This window comes from Euprymna scolopes, chromosome 7 (genome assembly GCF_053919585.1).
Source record: "Euprymna scolopes isolate OS-2025 chromosome 7, ASM5391958v1, whole genome shotgun sequence".
In the NCBI taxonomy this organism is placed as follows: domain Eukaryota; kingdom Metazoa; phylum Mollusca; class Cephalopoda; order Sepiida; family Sepiolidae; genus Euprymna; species Euprymna scolopes.
In genome coordinates, this window is record NC_136488.1 from 111990881 (window position 1) to 112012402 (window position 21522).

At 40.6% G+C, this 21522-nt stretch overlaps 1 protein-coding gene across 2 annotated transcripts in view; it reads left to right on the top strand.

The window, feature by feature from the left end:
- The window catches only part of LOC145279888 (ferric reductase 1-like), a 459209-nt gene that overhangs the window by 85816 nt on the left and 351871 nt on the right, over window positions 1-21522 (top strand). Inside the window, exon 1 of one of the 2 annotated variants that reach the window (XM_080131363.1) lies at window positions 17326-17478. The exons of the other annotated variant lie outside the window; for it this stretch is intronic. The gene's annotated coding sequence lies outside the window, so the exon portion shown is untranslated. Of the gene's footprint in view, window positions 1-17325; window positions 17479-21522 lie in introns of those variants that run through there. 2 annotated transcript variants of the gene reach the window in all.

Genomic DNA, 21522 nt, shown 5'->3' on the forward strand with positions numbered 1-21522 from the left:
TAAACAGTTTCGTAAGTATGGGAGCAAGTTCTGGTTGAAGCTTTTTTAGCACTATAATTGGGATGCCGTCAAGGACAGTTGCTTTACGGGAATCAAGGTTCTTGATTAGCTTGGCGGCCTCATGCACGGATATTTGTATGTTATTTAGCGTGTTCTGTGTTATAGGAGGAAATATGGGGAGTTGATGGCCTTCATCGCATAGGGTAGAATAAGCTGCAAAGTTCTTGGCAAATAGTTTGGCCTTGTCTGAAGCCGAGGAGATGGCCTCTGGTCCATTGATAATGGTTGGGATAGAACGCACACTTCTGTTCAGGATCCTATTTGTTATTTGCCAAAACTGGTGGGAACCAAGCCGCTGATCAGCTTTGGATTTAACAGACTGGGCATATAGCTCTCTTGCATTTTTTATTACTCTTTTGCAGTGGTTGCTGGCGTTCCTGAAAGCAGCTTTAGTCTCAGTGCATCTATTACCTTGGTAGCTATAGAAAAGTGATTTCTGTGCGCGATGGCAGCAGCACATTCTGGGGAGAACCATAGCTGGCTGGTAGGTTTTTGTTGGAATTTTTTAGATGGTATGAATCGGTCTATGCCTACAATTAACCATTCGGTGAGGTCTGATGCTATAGAGGACACATCCTTTTGAAACATGGAATGCAGAGGTTGATCAGATATGAATGTATGGAAGCTATCCCAGTCAGCCATGGAGTATCGGTATACAGTACGGTGGAGGAGTACGTCTGAGGACTTATTACATTTCATTTTTATCTTAACTGATACGACGGAGTGGTCGGAGGATCCTAGAGGAGAAAAAACGGAACATGAACATAGCTCAGGGGACGTTGAGAGAAAAATGTCTAGGAGGCTTGCATATTAACCTGTAGTATCGGGCACGCGGGTGGGCTCACGAACAATCTGAGTGAGGTCATAAGCAATGGCAAAATCATGATAGAACCTCCCTCATCGTCCGTCTTATTTGAGTGGGTCAGCCATTCCATGTTATGGACGTTGAAGTCACCACAGATGTGGATGTTAGCCGAAGGATGTGCAGACAGGATGTGGTCTATTTTCTCAGATATGCTCTTAAAGATAGTAACTCCGCTGTTATGGGGCCGATAGAGGGCAAATATAAATGCAATGGTGTAATCAAGTGCAACCCGGAAGCACATATAGGGTAAATTAGGATCTTCTCTAGAGATATCCCTGCCACATGGGAAGTCATCTTTAATGTAGGCACATATTCCATGCCTATGGCGATCTTGGGGGTCAGATTTAGATTTTAAGTTAGAGTATCCGTTAATTATGAACTCATCTAGGGAAGTGGTCGGCCCTATTCGAGTTTCGCTTAGAAAGAATATGTCCGGTTTCATCTCCTGTAATTGGGTTTCAACCTCTGGAAGGTTGGAACGTAGACCTCTGATGATGGAGAAGGAGACATGGTAGTAGGGGTCTATGTTGGAAGATGGGGTTCTAGGTTTATTTGAGTTTTTTTTCTGGAGATGTTTCATGTTGAGGTTTTGGGATTTGTGGAACAGGTCGACATACTTGGTTAGAGCAGGATAGAGAGGGAAAGTAAGAGAGAAAAAGACAGGAATTTTTTTTTTTTTGTAGCACATAAAAAGGTAAAGCTGTAACAATTACCCACTGGTATGGTATCGAGAGGCTCCGCCAGAGACTACTGCATGGTCCAGAATCCATTCACCAAATGGCAATACAGCAGTCCCAGTACTTTGCCCCTGCTGATAGGACAGCCTCTTTAGTGGTTGATCCAAGGTTCGGGTCCCTAACTATCAGGCGGATAACGTCAGCCCAGATGAAACGTTTATCTCCAGCACCCTTACTTGTGACATGGCCACAAGGATAGACATAGAGACAGAAAAATTTCCGATACCTCAGACTACTGTTCACCAAGTACTACCGACCTTTAAAGCAGCTTTTTCTTCACCCTTTATAAGAAAAATCACTCATTTGAATGAGGACTAAGGGACAAAAAAGGAGAAGCGAGAGTTACTGGAGCTGCTGATAACACATCCACTGTATTATCTACTCTCCATAAATAGGGGGAATAGGTACAAGGGGTTTATTAATACCTACTTAGTATAAGTCCGGTGCTCAATTATCAATTCAGGACGCATATTAATGGGTGGATGTTTTTGGCGTTATCTATCTCGAGTTTGAATCATTCGAGCTTCACCTTATAATTAAAATCCAATAATGAACTTTTATCAAGTTGTGAAGTCGGCTTGATATTAATTTACATTTGAGTTTAGATAATTATTCAAGGTTTTCATTTGGGAGGTTCTCGTTTTTATAGGTGACTTTTTTTTTCTTTCCGTTTTACGTGTAACAAGACATTTTTGGTTAATAGAATATTTGACAAAGATTTCAGAACAAAGAAAATAAAAATAAAAAGCAAGACAAAATAGGTAAAATTTAGTTATGAGTTTTTAAGTCAAAGCTGTAATAAGAAAACAGTTAGCGGTAATTAGCACAAATTAGGTTCAAAAGTTAGATAGAAACATTTTTTAACCTTAGCTGAAGAGTCTGGAAACAGCGACCTACTCCTCTTCAGGTCATATCGGAAGTGGGAAGCTGGCAGACTTTCATTCTAGCTACATAAAGATGTGGTGCACGTTGTGTGTGTATGTTGGGGGGGTAATGCTTTTATTTATTTATTATTTTAGTTTATTTTATTTCTTTGTCTATTTTTATTCTTTGCTTTATCTATCGGGTTGGAATCATTCAAGCTTCACCTTATAATTAAAATCCAATAATGAACTGTTATCAAGTTGTGAAGTAGGCTTAATATTAATTTACATTTGAGTTTAGATAATTATTCAAGGTTTTCATTTGGGAGGTTTTCGTTTTCATAGGTGACTTTTTTTTCTTTCTGTTTTACATGTAACAAGACAATTTTGGTTAATAGGATATTTGGCTGGGAAGAGGTGAAAGTCAGAGGATGCAAGGTCAGGAGAGTAGGGAGGATGGGGAAGGATTTCATAACCACACGCCCGTGCTTCTGATCTGGCGACATGTGCGTTGTGGACCGGAGCATTGTCCTGCAGGAGGAGGGTACCTTTGCTGATCTTGCCCTGCCTCTTGATTTTGATAGCTTCCCTTAATTTCCTCAAAAGTGAAGCATAATAGGCTCCTGTAATTGTGGTACCCTTTGCAAGGAAATCTGTCATCACTACTCCGTCCTGGTCTCAGAAGACTGTGAGCATGACCTTGTCAGCGGAGAGCTGCATCCTTGCCTTCTTTGGAGGTGGTGAGTCCAAGTGCTTCCACTGCATTGACTGGGCTTTGGTCTCTGGATCATAGTGATGCACCCAAGTTTCATCCTGTGTAATCAGTCTTTTGAAAAACTTTGACTCATCTTCTTGGCACATCTCCAAATTCATCCTCGAGCACTCGATGCGTTCTCGCTTCTGGAATGGTGTGAGCAACCTGGGAATCCATCTGGCAGACACCTTATGCATATGCAAATACTTGTACTTGTACTTGAAACGACATTCACCCTGGAGGAGTTGAGTTGGCTTCATGAAGATGCACATCTCGTACCGCTGCGGCCCAAGCCCGGCGATCGGAAGCAAGATCCCGAGTGAGCAATAGCCAGTCACGTCTCCAACGAGACAGGCCATAGATGAGCGGGCCCGAAATAAGCTCAGCGTCGGCTTTGATAGTCCCGAGCCATGTTTTTAGCTGGCCACCGACATGTTTTTTCCAGCCGGGTAGAGGACGTGGGGACATAGCCTCGTGGATAAAGACCCCTGCATCACAGCGAGAGGCATGGCCGAACCATCGAAGGCGTCGAGCCCGCAGTAGGTCAGTAATTGCCTGGAGATTGCAGCGACGCCGGACTTCTTTGTTGGCGACGAAATCCAAGGGACGGACATGTAGAATGCGGCGGAGATTGTAGTGGTCGAAAACTTCTACGCGTCGCAGATCCGCTTTCCGTATGGGCCAGGTCTCACATCCATACAAAAGTATTGAGCGGACGAGGGCCTGGTAGATTTGTATTTTTGTCCTCAGACGTATTTCAGGCCGTAACCATAATCGCCTTTGGAGTCGACAAAAGGCAGCTCGTGCGGCATTAATGCACGCTTCAATCTCATTCATGCCTTGACCGGTACCAATGAACGTGCAGCCCAGGTATTTGAAGCTATCCGTCTCCTCGAGGGTTTCCCCGTTGAGAGTGACGGAGGACCTTTCTGCTTGGGGGATGCCAGCCGATAGAATCTTCGTCTTGCTGGCGTTTATTCTCATGCCGATGGCAGCTGCCTTCTCCTGGATTCGGTTCAGCACCGTCTGTATGTCTCTGTAGCTCTCCCCGAGAACCGCAATATCGTCCGTGTAGTCCAAATCGGTGAGATGAAAGTTACGCCCCACCATGACGCCAGGATATCCAGGCAGTGCCTGCTCCATGATCCAATCAATAGCGTAATTGAAAAGGGTGGGTGAGAGCGCGCATACCTGGCGGACACCACTGCTGATGTTGAAGAAAGAGGAGTCCTGGCCATAACAGCGGACACGCGTGCGAGTCCGATGGTAGTAGGCCTTGATCAAGTTGAGTAGCTTCGGGGGGATACCATCTGCTTCCATCACTCTCCACAGGGTACCGCGGTCGACCGAGTCAAAAGCGGCAGCGAAGTTGATAAAGCATACGATTGTACGCTGTTGGTAGCACCAGCGCTGTTCCAAGGCTCGCCTCAGCGTGAATATTTGGTCGACGCATCCACGGCCAGGTCGGAATCCGCATTGGTTAGGACAAGTCCTTCTGTCCCTTTCGTATTGAAACCGTCTCAGAATGAGGATAGTGAAGACTTTGGCAGCGACATCTATAAGGCTGATGCCTCTGTAGTTACTACATGTCCGTTTGTCACCCTTCTTAAAAAAGGGAAGAAGGATGGCGTCACTCCAATCTTGGGGAATCTCCCCACTATTCCAAATCTCAGAAATCAGCTGGTGTAGGCGAGGGGTTAATTCATCGATTCCGGTCTTGTAGACCTCAGCCGGGATACCGTCCTCGCCTGGAGCTTTGTTATTCTTCAACTTGGCAATGACGGCTCTGATTTCTTCATGGCTGGGGGTATCCGACGAGCAATCGTAGAGATCTGCAGCGGTGGGGGTGTTTTGACCTGGTATTGTAGGTGGAGGCTGGTGGTTCAGGAGTTCACGGAAGTGCTCGTGCCACCGATCCAATCGTGCGTTTAGCTCAGTAATGATTTTACCTCCACTGTTGTGGATGGATTCGCTCACGGATGACCTCGTCTGTGTGCTGGACTTCAATAGTTGATATAACTTGCGGGAGTCCCCTACTGAGGCCGCGTGTTCCATGTCAGTTGCGATATTGTGCCAGTAGACATTGTGGTCGTTGCGGGCAGAGTGCGTTGTTTCTCGGCGAAGGCGACGCTAGTTGGCATCTCCGTTGAGTCTGGCACGTTTAGCCTCCTCACCCAATTTCACCGTTCGACTTGAGATCCAGTCCTTTTGACGACGCTTTGTGAAACCCACGGTGTTGGCCGCTGCTTCAGTGACGTCCTTTTTGAGTGCTTTCCATATATCTTCCACCGATTCTTCTGGTTGTAAACCATTGAATCGGTTGCGTAGGTCCAGTCGGAACTGAGTCGCAGTGTCGTCCACTTTCAGCTTCGTGATATCAAGACGTTTTTGACGGGAAACATGTTTGTTGGCCTTCAGTCGCATTGTGAGCTTGGCTCTAACAAGGACATGATCCGATCCATGGGTATTTCCTGTTTCAGCACCTCTGTAAGCGCGGCAGTCATGCATATTGCTTACCCAGCGTTTGCGTATCAAAATGTAGTCTATCTGGTTCGCCGTGATACCGTCATTCGAGTACCACGTCACCAGATGATGATTTGGATGCTGAAACTTCGTATTGGAGACAATGAGGTGATTGCATATGCAAATGGTCATGAATGATAGTTTCTACAGAAGCTGTACTAACCTTGACATCTTGGGCTATTTGGCGAATAGTAATGCGCCGATCTTCCAAAATGGCAGCCTCAACTTGACGGACAGATGCCTTCTCAATGGCAGAGGTGGGGGGGCGACCAGGTCTGGCAGCTGTTTCCACAGACTTCCGGCCATGTTTGAATTCATGATGCCAGCGTTTTACAAGGTCATATGATGGGGCATTATCACTAATAAAGTTTCTTTCATTTCATCAAAAGTTTTCTGTGGTGTGCGTCCTTTCAAATACAAAAACCGGATCACTGCTCGACATTCAACAGGCTCCATTTCACATCTGACTCAGTTCAAATACCTGTAAAACAGAAACCACAATTAGTTCAGTGCTGTAATTTGCCACATTGCCCGTAGAGATATAAGTCATTGCACATGCAAAATTTCAGCTAGATCAGACAATTGGCAGTGGGTCAGGGGCCCTTCATAGTTAAACTTACCAAAACTTTTCTGCTGGTTTTATACGGTCCATAACTAATATTTATTTGGCAGTTAGTCTATTCTAGATGTGACTTGGTTAATCTCTATCGTAAATAACATTTATTTTATGGATAATCAATAAATATGAACACATATTGATTATGAAAATCGGTAAACAATAACAAAAACAGTGTGTTCTAGTCCGTTAATACATAGATCTTTTGATAATTTGCAAATAGTAATGTTATTTTCATACATCTTATAATGTGACTGACCAATTTTAAGATTTCAGGTTCAAACGAACAGCTACAGTAGGAATTGGAATACACTCTACTAAAGTCTGATTATCACAGCTGATGAATTTCAAAAATGCAATCTGAACGTGAGAACACTATAGATGAACGATATGCAATAAAAATTCTATTTGAAACTTGGAAAAAATGCCACAGAAATGTATGGAATGCTTCAAACTGCTTTTGGACCATCTTGCATGAATCAAGCATCAGTTTTTGAGTGGCATAAGAGATTCAAGTAAGGCAGAGAGACTGTGTGGGATGATGAGAAGTTTGAGAGGAGTAAGGATGTCAGAACACCAGAGTTGATTGGCCAAATAAAGAATTTCATGGATAAGGACCATCGTGTGTCTATAGGGACAATAAGTGCATAGTTTGATGTCAGTGTGGGAACTGTGCACACAATTATTTGCGAGGAACTGAAGATGCAGAAGATTTGCACAAAGGTTGTCCCAAGGGTGCTCAGAGAAGATTAGAAAGAAAAATGGTTCTTGATGCTCTGGATATCTGTGATGGAAGCGGGGTTACTTCTATTACCCAGAGACCAAGAGACAGAGTTCCCAGTGGAAACATGTTGGCTCTACCAGACCCAAGAAAACCAGATAGAGCAAATCACCCAGAAACTCATGAAGATCTCTTTCTTCCTTTCTTTCTTTTTTTTTTTGACAGCAGGGGCATGGTCTGCATAAACTGAGTTCTCACTGGCAGATCAGTAATAAGTGATACTATGTTAATTTTTTAAAGGAGTTCGGGAAGAGATTCCATCGGAAGAGCACTCTTCAAATCGAGTCAGTGGCATTTCCACTAGGACAGTGCACTAGTTCACAGCTCCATCCCATTTCACCAAGATGAGCATCTTACCTCCCTATAGCCCAAACCTTACTCTCTGTGGTTTTTTGTTATTCCCCAAGCTCAAAGAAAACTGTAGAGTTTGTCGTTATGAGGCAATTGAAGAGATGAAAGAGGCTGTGACAAGGGTCATCAATATGCTCAAACTAGAGAATTTCCATAGGGCCTTTTGGAAGTTCTTGGAACGGTACAACAAGTGCAGCTGGAGGAAAAAAAGATCATTTTGTTACACTATTTTATACAATGAAAGCTACATATCGTTGCATTGTTTATACAAGTTATTTCTTGTTTATACAAGTTATTCCTTGTTTATACAAGTTATTTCTTGTTTCTACAAGTTATTTCTTGTGTCTACAAGTTATTCCTTGTTTCTACAAGTTAATTCTTGTTTCTACAAGTTATTTCTTGTTTCTACAAGTTATTTCTTGTGTCTACAAGTTATTTCTTATGTCTACAAGTTATTCCTTGTTTATACAAGTTATTTCTTGTTTCTACAAGTTATTTCTTGCGTCTACAAGTTATTCCTTGTTTATACAAGTTAATTCTTGTTTCTACAAGTTATTCCTTGTTTCTACAAGTTATTTCTTGTGTCTACAAGTTATTTCTTGTGTCTACAAGTTATTCCTTGTTTATACAAGTTATTTCTTGTTTCTACAAGTTATTCCTTGTTTATACAAGTTATTTCTTGTTTATACAAGTTAGTTCTTGTTTATACAAGTTATTTCTTGTTTATACAAGTTATTTCTTGTTTATACAAGTTATTTCTAATTTATACAAGTTATTTCTTATTTACACAAGTTATTTCTTGTTTATACAAGTTATATCTTATTTATGCAAGTTATATCTTGTTTATAAGAGATATTTCTTGTTTATACAAGTTATTTCTTGTTTATACAAGTTATTTCTCATTTATACAAGTTATTTCTCATTTATACAAGTTATTTCTTGTTTATACAATTTATTTCTTGTTTATACAATTTATTTCTTGTTGATACAAGTTATTTCCTGTCTATGCAAGTTATTTCTTGTTTATACAAGTTATTTGTTTATACAAGTTATTTGTTGTTTATACAAAGTATTTCTTGTTTATACGAGTTATTTCTTAGTTTATACAAGGCATTTCTTGCTCATATACTTTATTTAAGTTATTTTTTGTTTATACAAGTTATTTCTTTGTTTATACAAGCTATGTTTTTGTTCATACAAGTTATTTCTTGTTTATACAAGTAATTTCTTGTTTATACAAGTTATTTCTTGCTTATATACTTTATTTTTTGTATTATACAAGTTATTTTTTTCTACAAGTTATTTCTTTGTTTGTACAAGGTATATCTTTTCTTTGTTTATACAAGTAATTTCTTTTTTATACAAGTTATTTCTTGCTTATATACTTTATTTCTTATTTATACAAGTTTTATATAAGTTTTATCTTTGTTTACACAAGTTATTTCTTTGTTTATACAAGTTATTTCTTATTTATTCAAGTTATTTCTTGCTTATATACTTTATTTCTTTGGGTTATACAAATCATTTTTCGTTTATACAAGTAATGTCTTTCTTTATACAAGTTATTTCTTGTTAATACAAGTAATTTCTTTTTTATACAAGTTATTTCTTTGTTTATACAAGTTATTTCCTGTTTATACAGGTTATTTCTTGTTTATACAAGTTATTTCTTGCTTATATACATTATTTCCTGGGTGATACAAGTTATTTTGTTGTTTATACAAGTGATTTATTGTTTATACAAGGTATTTCTTGTGTATACAAGTTATTTCTTGTTTATAAAAGTAATTTATTCTTTATACAAGTTGTTTCTTGCTTATGTACATTATGTCTTGGTTTCTAAAAGTTCTTTCTTGTTTATACAATTTATTTCTCGTTTATACAATTTATTTCTTGTTTATAGAAGTTATTTCTTGCTTATATACATTATTTCTTGGTTGATGCAAATTATTTTTTTGTCTATATAAGTGATATCTTGTTTATTCAAGTTATTTTCTTTATTTATTCAAGTTATTTTCTTTGTTTATTCAAGTTATTTCTTTGTTTATACAAGTTATATCTTTGTTTGTACAAGCTATTTCTTTGTTTATACAAGTTATGTCTTGTTTATACAAGTTATTTCTTAATGACCTAGTGGATCGGGCCAGGACTGTAATGAAGGATTATTCCGAGATGAGGGAACCGGTAATTGCTGCTGCCCGGTCCACGCCGAATGATAGGAAACCGTATCAGGGACCCGGTCCATGTGGCGGAATCATATGCTACAAATGCAATGGACAGGGCCATATTGCAAGGAACTGCCGGCAGCAACCAACAGCCGTTCGCTGCTACCGGTGTAAGGAAGCCGGCCATATAGCTCAAGACTGTCCGGGAAATGAAACCGGGGACAAGGTGTCAGCGTCAACCTCTTCCCTATGCAGAAATTAAATAAGACGCTGCCGATCGTTTCGATATATGTCAATGAAACATTGCGCTCAGCACTCCTCGACTCCGGGTACTCCCGTACTATCATATGTGCAGATCTCTGCCACACTTGGAGAAAGAAGAACGTCCGAGTGACTACCATCAGTGGAGAGAGGCGCACATGTTGTGGGGTGGGCAGCGTAAACATTCGGACGAAAAATGGAATCTCCGCTAACCTAGAGGCGCTGGTGGTACCAGAAAAACCCCTGAGTTTTGACCTGCTCCTAGGATATGATGCCATCAGAGCTCTTGGTGGCGTCTACATAACGGCGACGGGGGCGGTACATTTTCAGGAGAAAGCCCCAGTGTGTGCTGCACTAAAGATCGACCAACCAGACTTCAGCGTCGAATTTGACGAGCAAAAGAGGGCCTGGACTGCCTCATGAAAGTGGTCGGAAGACCGAGAACCGGCCAAACTGCAAAATGGCATAACGGAATACCATGTGCCCGACCACATGAGGCCCGTGTACGAAGAAGAACTTCACAGATGGATCGAGGATGGCTGGTTGATTCCCTACCCCTACAGAAAACTTGGACCCCCCAAGGGTCTGATCCCATTAGTGGCAGTTGCTCAACAGAACAAAGCAAAAGTCAGGCCGGTGATGGATTACCGAGAACTGAACTCATATGTTGATGCGTTCACAGGCGAGGCCGACGTGTGTGCTAGCAAACTGCGAGAATGGCGCCAGCTGGGTTCTAATGTGTCCCTGTTGGACCTTAGAAGGGCATATCTGCAGGTCTGGGTTAGCGAGACACTGTGGCCGTTTCAGACGGTAGTGTTTTCCGGTAGGAGGTATTGCCTCACGCGACTGGGCTTTGGGCTGAACGTTGCGCCCCAAATCATGAAGACGATCGTCAATGCTGTATTGTCACAGGATAAGACCGTAAAAGAGGGGACATCAGCATACCTTGACGACATATACGTGAATGAAGACGTTGTGCCATCATCACGTGTGAGGGCTAAGTTTGCCGAACTTGGACTGATTTGTAAGGATCCAGAACGCTTGGAGGATGGCGCTCGTGTTTTGGGGTTGAGCGTTCAACAGGAGCGAGGGACCTTGAGGTGGGGGCGCGGAACTGCAGTCCCCGAAGTGCCCCATATCCTCACGAGGCGGGCCATATTTTCCCTGTGTGGAAAACTGGTAGGACACTTGCCAGTATATGGATGGACTCGGGTCGCAACAGCCAGCATGAAGAGGAGGGCGAGTGCAGTTACCAAGGGCTGGGATGACGAGACGGTGGACAACCTGTTGCTTTGCATGGTAAAAGAAACCATCACAAGAGTCAAGCAGGAGGACCCCGCTAAAGGAGATTGGTGCGTCCAGGGAGACAGACTAAATGTGTGGGTGGATGCGAGCTCCCTCGCGATCGAGGCACTATTGGAGATGAACGGGTCTGTGATTGAGGACGCCTGCTGGTTGCGACCACTGGATGATGCCGCTCACATCAACCTAGCGGAGTTGGATGCGGCAATAAAGGGAGTAAATATGGCACTCCAGTGGAAGGTTAAAGAATTGTGCTTACACACTGATTCGCTGTGCGTGTACCACTGGATAGTTGACACACTAACAGGCAAAGCAAGAGTGCGCACCAAGGCGGCTACCGAAATGCTAATCAGACGAAGGTTGGAGACACTAAGGAAGTTGGTGGAAGAGTACAACCTATCGGTGAACGCGATGCTTGTCACTTCCACCCGCAATCTTGCAGATAAACTCACCCGTGTGCCCCAGAGGTTGTTCGACGCAATGAAGAAAGAAGCCGAACCAGGATCGTTATGTGCTGCCTCTATTGAGGAGACGGATGAAATCAAGAGGGTACACCATGACACTGGACACCCCGGAGTGAGACAGACATATTATTTCGCACACTTAACCAACCCGTCCCAAAACAGAGTAGAATCAGTGGTCAAGGAATGCCAAATATGCCAGTCAATCGACCCGGCTCCCACCAAATGGCAGAAAGGTCGGCTGGAAGTCGACGGGACTTGGAGCCGGCTGGGTATGGACATAACCCACTATGGTGGTCAGCACTTCCTCACACTAATCGATTGCGGACCGACGAGGTTTGCGATCTGGCGACTGTTAACAGGACAGGACTCGGCTAGTGTCATCCGCCAATTAGAGTCTATATTTTACAAGCAAGGGCCACCCGAAGAGATTCTCACGGACAACGACACAGCCTTTTGCAGTGGGGAATTCAGGCGTTTCATGGATGAGTGGGGGACCCGGCTTAGACACAGGTGTGCGTATGTGCCGAGTGGCAATGGTATAGCAGAGTGGTGCCACCGAAGTGTGAAACGGATAGCAGCGAGGAAGCAATGCACGATTGTGGAGGCGGTATATAGGTACAATACAATGCCAAAGGATGACGTGACTGCTGAAAGTGCACCTGCTAATGCGATACATCGCTATCGAGTGCGTGTTAAGGGCATTGACGCCTGCCCGCCTAATCAGAAGAAGACGCAAGAATGGTACAAGTCAGGGGACACCGTCTGGGTAAGGCCTCCCAATAACCGATGCACGACCAGGTTCAGACAGGGACGGATCACCGGCATAATCGGTGAGCAGGCTGTGCTGGTTGATGGTGTCCCACGCCATATAAGGGATGTCCGGCCCGCCCTTGATATAAACCAAATGGTGAACAGTGAAAGTAATGAATCATCCAGTGATGAAATGTGGATCCGGCCTATGGCTGAGAACCTCAGCACGGATGGCGATAGCTCCAGCACCACTTCTGAGAGCTCGGATGAAGATGAAGATGAAGCGCAGCCGGATGGTAGGACTGTGGACACTGACCCAGGTAGCTCAGAGGAAGATGAAGTGCAGCCGGATGGCAGGACTGTGGACACTGACCCGGGTGGCACTGGTGGAGATGAAGAAGCCCAGCTAATCCCCCTCCGTAGGAGCGCCCGCATCAAACGACCGCGGCCGCAATGCCGCATGTGTGATCTTGAGACCAGGGGGGGGTGTAGAGTCGAAGATAATGAAGAGAGGAAGCGCCCACGTGTCTGCACGTCATGCCTTACCTTGGAACGCTCCTACGGTGTGCGTACGTGCATGGCCGAAACATGAAAGAAATTCCAAAATGGCGCCGTCCTCATCTTTTAGATTGTGCGATCATCACTGAGCCCCACGTGACCGTTCTTTGGCTGCTGATTGGCCGAGGACGAACGCCGGAAGGATAAAGGGAGTGTGTTTGGAACATGGGGGTGTCTTTTTCTAGGATCGACGTCAGTGTGATCGGATCGGTGAACTGCTGCAGCTTTAAGAGTACTTTAGTGTGTGTGTGATTTTTTGGGACTTGCTCGTCTGCTGACTTTACAGGACTTTCTTTTCTGCTGATTCTACAGGACCTGCCCTTCTGCAGAACGTGGAACAAAACTTCAAGCCTTTTCTTTCTTTTCACACGTAGTCGCCTAAAAAGGTAGAATCCGACTTACTTGTGAAACGGCTTTAACAAGTTATTTCTTTGTTTATACAAGTTATTTCTTGTTTATACAAGATAATTCTTGTTTATACAAATCATTTCTTGTTTGTATACTGTATTTCCTGGTTTATACACGTTATTTCTTGCTTATAAAAGTTATTTCTTGGTTTATGTAATCAGAGTTTTTTTTTCTGTCTGTTTCGATTTACTCAAAACCGCACACACCTCGTCTTCTCATGTATCGTTCTCTTCTTCCTCTTGTACTTCTTGCTCTTTTTCTTCTTTTTTCTTCTCAGTCGTCAGAAGCGTCGTCTTTGTCTTGACTACGTTTTTCCTTCTCCCTTCTTGCTCACAGTGACCCGTTTTTATGCTAAGCTGAACTCTCGTGTGTGCGAGAGAACACAAGATTTTGCATGATTACTTGGCAATATTAACCGGCCGCCGCCATCTTGCCATTTTTCTTTGGACGTGCCCGCTTTGCAGAGTGCTCACCTCGAGCGTTTGTCAGGTAAGCCCGTCTGTTCGCAATTTATTACACACTCCCCCCTGATCTCATTATCACAGAAAGAGCAGGGAGGCGGTGGCCTTTTTCTTCGAGTGCTTCTTCGGAGAGGGGGATTCGGGGCTTCATCATCGTCTGCGCTGTCTTCCGTGACATGAAGGTCGGCGAACCTAAAGCTGAGCATCGCAGTATCACTGTCCGGGTCTTCATCATCAGCAGGAGGGTCAGTACTTTGAAGGCTACCACTCTCAGTGTCGCTGTGCGTTGAAGCCGTCATGAACCAGAATGATGGGTCGCTAGTCACGGATTCAATTTCACTATCTTCGTCAAGTGGCAGCTGCGTTTGGAATACTGATCTTAAGTCTTTAATATGAGGAGGTACTCCATCAACTCGCACCGCCTGCGGGCTGATCACTTCAGTGACATGACCGGTTCCGTAGCGAGTCGTGCACTGGCCTCGGGGTTTTTTAACCCAGACGACATCTCCTTCTTTTATGTTCTTTTGTGGTGGCTCCGGTTCGGGTAGTGAGCTGCTCTCCAAACCTCTCACCCTGACACAGTATGTATGTAGTGCGTTGGCTGGCGCGGTGGAGGGTGAAACATCGTCCTTAGGGGTGATGTTGTACCAATAGACTGCTTCAGGTACCGTACACCCCTTCCGCGCTGCGATTGTCTTAACAGTTCTGTGATTGCGCCTAATAATCCCGTTTCCACTGGGAACATGGGCACACCGAAAACGCAGATGGACACCCCAGCCATCTGCAAACTGTTTAAACGGCTCACTAACAAAAGCGGGGCCATTGTCGGTGAGTATCTCAGAAGGAGGGCCACGCTCGAGGAACACACCTTCCAACTCATGGATAATGGCAGCCGCATCCTGCCAGCGAAGGGGCCGCCACAATGAAAACCTAGATGGTCCACAGTCGATAAGCGTCAAAAAATGCCTCCCGTTGTAGTGCGTTATGTCCATCGCAATCCTATCCCAATTACGCTTCACACTGAGTATTCCCTTCTTCCACCGGACAGGTGCTGGGTTGATCGATCGGCAGGTGTTGCAGCTTCCCACAACAGATTTCACAGCCCTCCGAGACACAGAGGGGTCAACCAATCTGGCGAAGTAAAGCCTTCTGTTTACACCGGGGTGCCCGCTTTGGCAATGGACATCATTAATATGCTCTGGGCTGAGTCTATGTCCCACTGCAGTGCAATTTACAGGTGCTGACTCGTTCACTTCTTTTGGCAGGTCTAGCCAACGGCGTGGCACTCTGGTCAGACGATCCACCTGATTCAAACAGGACTGCACCAGTGTCACATCTATGACCAAGTCGTATTCCTTAGTGGTTTCGGTTAGGGTAGCAAGCCGTCTCCGGATCAACATTTCGGCCGACGCCTTCGTTGTCAGACGTGCTTTTCCGTTCAAGGCATTGGTCATCCACCGATGCACACACATGGAATCCGTGATGATGTGAAGGATTCTAGCCTGCCACTGAAGCGCTAGATTGACTCCTTTCAGTGTAGCATCGAGTTCAGCTAGGTTTATATGCTTGGCGTCATTCTCCGGCCAAAGCCAGCAGGCATCTTCTATTATCCTTCTGTCGACCGCCAGAGCAACGCCAAGGGCAAGTGAGCTGGCGTCTACCCAAACTGTAAATTCACTCCCATCGACGCACCAGCTCCCCCGTACAGGGTCATCATTGGTCATTCTGGCCACAACTTCCACCAGCATGCTTCGCAGGGCAGGATCATGCACCTCATCGTCCCATCCAGTTGACATAGAAGTTGCCCGTCGCTTTATGGCCGCTACAGCCACTCGGAGCCACCCACACACAGGGAAGTGACCCACCAATTTTCCGCAAATGGAAAACGTGCTCCGACGTGTGATGGTAGATGGGATTTCCGGGATTTCACCACTCCTTCCCCATTGAAGGCCATCTGCACTTCCGCTCACCTGCAGTCCGAGCACTTTCGCCCCGTCCTGTAGCTGCTCCGGCTCCTTGCACGACAATCCGAAGTGCTCGAAGTGTTCTTTGACCGCCTGGGCAGACAGGAGGCTCTCCTTGACAAAGATGTCATCTATATATGACGATGTAGCATGTTGCACCGCTTCATCTTGACGCCGGATCGCCTGCATGATTGCTGTCATGATGTTAGGGGCTACATTCAGGCCGAATCCTAGCCTGGTCAAGCAATAGCGAGTTCCTTTGATCACCACCGTCTGGAACGGCCACAGCGATTTCTCAACACGTATTTGCAAGTACGCTCTTCGCAAGTCCAGTATGGCTGCTTCCACACCCTGCCGCCGCCACTCCCGTAGTTTATGAGCACAGACATCAGCCCCCGCTGTGGCGCAATATTCCTTTCGAAGAAGGGTTTGGGTACAGCCGGTGTCAACCAGCGCTGAACGTTCACATCCATCAACTTGAACTGTTACTGCAGGCAGCGCTTTGTTCAATGCCGCGTTGGGGAGGGTGCTAGCGCTGCGGCGTCCTCCCCTTGCCCGTTTCCCAGACAATTCCGCGCTATGTGGCCTGGCTTATTGCATTGGTGACACCGTATTACTTGTCGTGCTCCATAATTAGGGGTGCGCCTTGTACCGCTTTTGCAGTCTCTGGAAAAGTGGTTGGGGCCACCACAGGTATAGCATCGTAGACCCTTCGTTGGCGAGTCCAGAGTGTCAACAGCTGCGGAGACTAGTTCTCGATCGTCTTTCAAGATGTTTTGTGCTCTCACCAATAACTCCTCCAATCCAATCTCAGTGAGTCTTGACGATGCTCGCAGCAGTCCACTTGCCTCATCCGGAAGTCCCGACAAAAAGGCGCATGCCAATATGCGATCACTTGCACTGCCGAAGGGAGTGGCAAGCTTTTTCAAGTCGGCCATGTAGACATCCACTGTCTCCCCCGGCCCAAGTCGGCGTTCGGAAAACTGCCTCCAGGCGACAAAAGGGTCTGTACCAAATGCCTCGTATAGCGCTTGTGTAATCTGCTCCATGGTCGGATCCTACCCTAACTGCTGGTACATGGCATAAGCCCCTTTAGTGAGTCTCAATGGGATAACCATAGCTGGGTCTTTAATCTTGCACAACCGGCAAACGCGCTCAGCCTTTTCCAGCCATTCGACCACCGAGGGACCAGTGGGGGAGCCATCGAATTCCGGAATTAATCTGATGTCAAATTTCTCCATACCAAAGCCGAGATAGCTTGTAATCAGAGTTTTTTTTCTGTCTGTTTCGATTTACTCAAAACCGCACACACCTCGTCTTCTCATGTATCGTTCTCTTCTTCCTCTTCTACTTCTTGCTCTTTTTCTTCTTTTTTCTTCTCAGTCGTCAGAAGCGTCGTCTTTGTCTTGACTACGTTTTTCCTTCTCCCTTCTTGCTCACAGTGACCCGTTTTTATGCTAAGCTGAACTCTCGTGTGTGCGAGAGAACACGCGATTTTGCATGATTACTTGGCAATATTAACCGGCCGCCGCCATCTTGCCATTTTTCTTTGGACGTGCCCGCTTTGCAGAGTGCACACCTCGAGCGTTTGTCAGGTAAGCCCGTCTGTTCGCAATTTATTACACAGTTTATACAAGTTGTTTCTATTGTTATACGAGTTATTTCTTGTTTATACGAGTTATTTCTTGTTTATACAAGTTATTTCTTGTTTATACCAGTTACTTTTTGTTTATACAAGTTTTTTTTTGTTTATAAAAGTTATGTCTTTGTTTATAAAAGTAATTTCTTGCTTACATACTTTATTTCTAGGTTTATAGAAGTATTTCTTTGAGTATACAAGTTATTTTATGTTTATACAAGTTATTCCTTGCTTATACAAGTTATTTCTTACTTTATACGACGTATTTCTTTGCTTATACGAGTTATTTCTTGTTGATAAAGGGTATTTCTTGTTTTTACAAGTAATGTCTTGTTTTACAAATTATTTTTATTTATATAATTTATTTCTTGTGTATACAAGTAATTTGTTTGTTTATACATGTTATATCTTATACACTTTATTTCTTGGTTTATAAAAGGTATTTTTTGTTTATACAAGTTATTTCTTTTTTACAAGTTATTTCTTTGTTTATACAAGTTATTTATTTGTATATTCAATATTTTTTTGTATATACAAGTTATTTCTCTTTTAAACAAATTATTTCTTGCTTATACACTTTATTTATTGGTCTATACAAGTTATGTCTCGCTTAGTTATCTCCTTACTTATACGAGTTATTTCTGTGCTTATACTGGTTATTTCTTCTTTATGCAAGTTATTTTTTGCCTATATACTTTATTTCTTAGTTTACACATCTTATTTCTTTGTTTATACAATGTTTTCCTTTTTTTGTACAAGTTATTTCTTGTTTATTCAAGTTATTTCTTCGTTTATACAAGTTATTTCTTTGTTTATACATGTTATTTCCTGTTTATACAAGTTATTTTTTGTATATACAAGTTATTTCTGGTTTATACAAGTAATTTCTTGCTTATATACTTTATTTCTCGGTTTATACAAGTTACTTCTTTGTTTATATAAGTTATTTCTTAGTTATACAAGTTATTTCCTGTTTAAACTAATTATTTCTTGCTTATATACTTGTTTCTGGGTATTTTCAATTATTCCTCGTTTATACAAGTAATTTCCTGTTTATATATTTGTTATTTGTTATTTCTTTGTTTATACAAATTATGTTTTGTTTGTACAAGTGATTTCTGGCTTACGTATGTTATTTCTTTGTTTATACAAGTTATTACTTTGTTTATACCAGGTGTTTCTGTTTATACAAGTTATTTCTGGCTTATATACTTTATTTCTTGCTTATATACTTTATTTCTTGGTGTATCAAAGTTATTTCTTTGTTTATACAAGTTATTTCTTGTTTATACAAGTTATGTCTTGTTTATACAAGTTATTCTTGGTTTATAGGAGTTATTTTTTTTATACAAGTTATTTCTTGCGTATATACTTTATTTCTGGGTGGATACAACATATTTCTTCTTTATACAAGTTATTTCTTATATTATACAAGTTATATCTTTTTTTATACACGATATTTCTTGTTTATACAAGTAATTTATTTTGTTATACAATTATTTATTTTTTATACAAGTTAATTCTTGTTTATACAAGTTATTTCTTTGTTATTACAAGTTATTTCTTGGTTATACAAGTTGTTTCTTGGTTATACCATTTATTTCTCTGTTTATACACGGTATATCATTTTATACAAGTTATTTCTTGTTTATACAAGTTATATCCTGTTTACAAAAGTTATTTTTTTGTTTATACAAGTAATATCTGGTTTATACAAGTTATCTTTTGTTTATATACTTTATTTTTTGGTTTATACAAGTTATTTTTTATTTATACAAGTTATTTGTTGCTTATATACTTTATGTTCTGGTTTATACAAGTTATTTCTTTGTTTATACAAATTATTTCTTTGTTTATACAAATTATTTCTTTGTTTATACGAGCTATTTATTGTTTATAGAAGTTATTTCTTGTTTCTACAAGTTATTTCGTGCTTATATACTTTGTTCCTTGATTTATATCAGTTAGTTTTTGTTTACACATTTTTTCTTGTTTATACAAGTTATGTTTTGTTTATACTAGTCATTTCTTGTTTATATACTTTATTTCTTCGTTTATACAAGTTATTTTTATGCAAGTTATTTCTTTGTTTATACAAGTTATTTCTTTGTTTATACAAGTTATTTCTTGTTTATGTAAGTTATTTCTTTGTTTATAAAAGTTATTTTATGTTTATACAATAATTTCTATGTTTATACAGTAATTTCTTTGTTTATAAAAGTTAATTCTTGTTTATATCAGTAATTGTTGCTTATACAAGTTATTTCTTGTTTATACATGTAATTTGTTTGTTTATACAAGTTGTTTCTTTGTTTATACAAGTAATTTCTTGTTTATACAATTTATTTCTTACTTATATATTTAATTTCTTGGGCGTTCCAAGTTATTTGTTTGTTTATACAAGTAATTTGTTTGTTTATACAAGTTACTTCTTTGTTTATACAAGTTATTTGTTGTTTATAAAAGTTATGCCTTGTTTATTCAAGTTATTTCTTCTTTTTACAAGTTTTTTCTTGTTTATACAAGTTATTTCTTTGTTTATAGAAGTTATTTCATGTTTATACAAGTTATTTCTTGTGTATACAATTTATTTCTTGGTTACACAAGTTATATCTTGTTTATACAAGTGATTTCTTGTTTATACGAGTTATTTCTTTGTTTATACATGTTAGTTCTTTGTTTATGCGAGTTATTTCTTGTTTATACAAGTTATTTCTTGCTAATACATGTTACTTCTTTGTTTATACATGTTATTTCTTTGTTTATACGAGTTATTTCTTGTTTATACATGTTATTTCTTGTTTATACAAGTTATTTCTTGTTTATACACCTTATTTCTTGTTTATGAAAGTTATTTCTTCGTTTATACAAGTTATTTCTTGTTTATACAAATTTTTTCTTGTTTCTACAAGTTATTTCTTCGTTTATACAAGTTATTTCTTGCTTATATACTTTATTTCTTCGTTTATACAAGTTATTTCTTTGTTTGTACATGTTATTACTTTGTTATACAAGATATTTCTTTTTTATACAAGGTATTACTTGTTTATACATGTTATTTCTTGTTTATACATGTTATTTCTTGTTTATACAAGTTATTTCTTGCTTATATACTTTATTTCTTCGTTTATACAAGTAATTTCTTTGTTTGTACAAGTTATTACTTTGTTATACATGTTATTTCTTGTTTATACATTTTATTTCTTGTTTATACAAGTTATTTCTTGTTTATACATGTTATTTCTTGTTTATACATGTTATTTCTTGTTTATACAAATTATTTCTTTCTTATATACTTTATTTCTTCGTTTATACAAGTTATTTCTTTGTTTGTACATGTTATTACTTTGTTATACAAGATATTTCTTTTTTATACAAGGTATTTCTTGTTTATACATGTTATTTCTTGTTTATACATGTTATTTCTTGTTTATACAAGTTATTTCTTGCTTATATACTTTATTTCTTCGTTTATACAAGTTATTTCTTTGTTTGTACATGTTATTACTTTGTTATACAAGATATTTCTTTTTTATACAAGGTATTACTTGTTTATACATGTTATTTCTTGTTTATACATGTTATTTCTTGTTTATACAAGTTATTTCTTGCTTATATACTTTATTTCTTCGTTTATACAAGTAATTTCTTTGTTTGTACAAGTTATTACTTTGTTATACATGTTATTTCTTGTTTATACATTTTATTTCTTGTTTATACAAGTTATTTCTTGTTTATACAAGGTATTTCTTGTTTATACATGTTATTTCTTGTTTATACATGTTATTTCTTGTTTATACAAGTTATTTCTTGCTTATATACTTTATTTCTTCGTTTATACAAGTTATTTCTTTGTTTGTACATGTTATTACTTTGTTATACAAGATATTTCTTTTTTATACAAGGTATTACTTGTTTATACATGTTATTTCTTGTTTATACATGTTATTTCTTGTTTATACAAGTTATTTCTTGCTTATATACTTTATTTCTTCGTTTA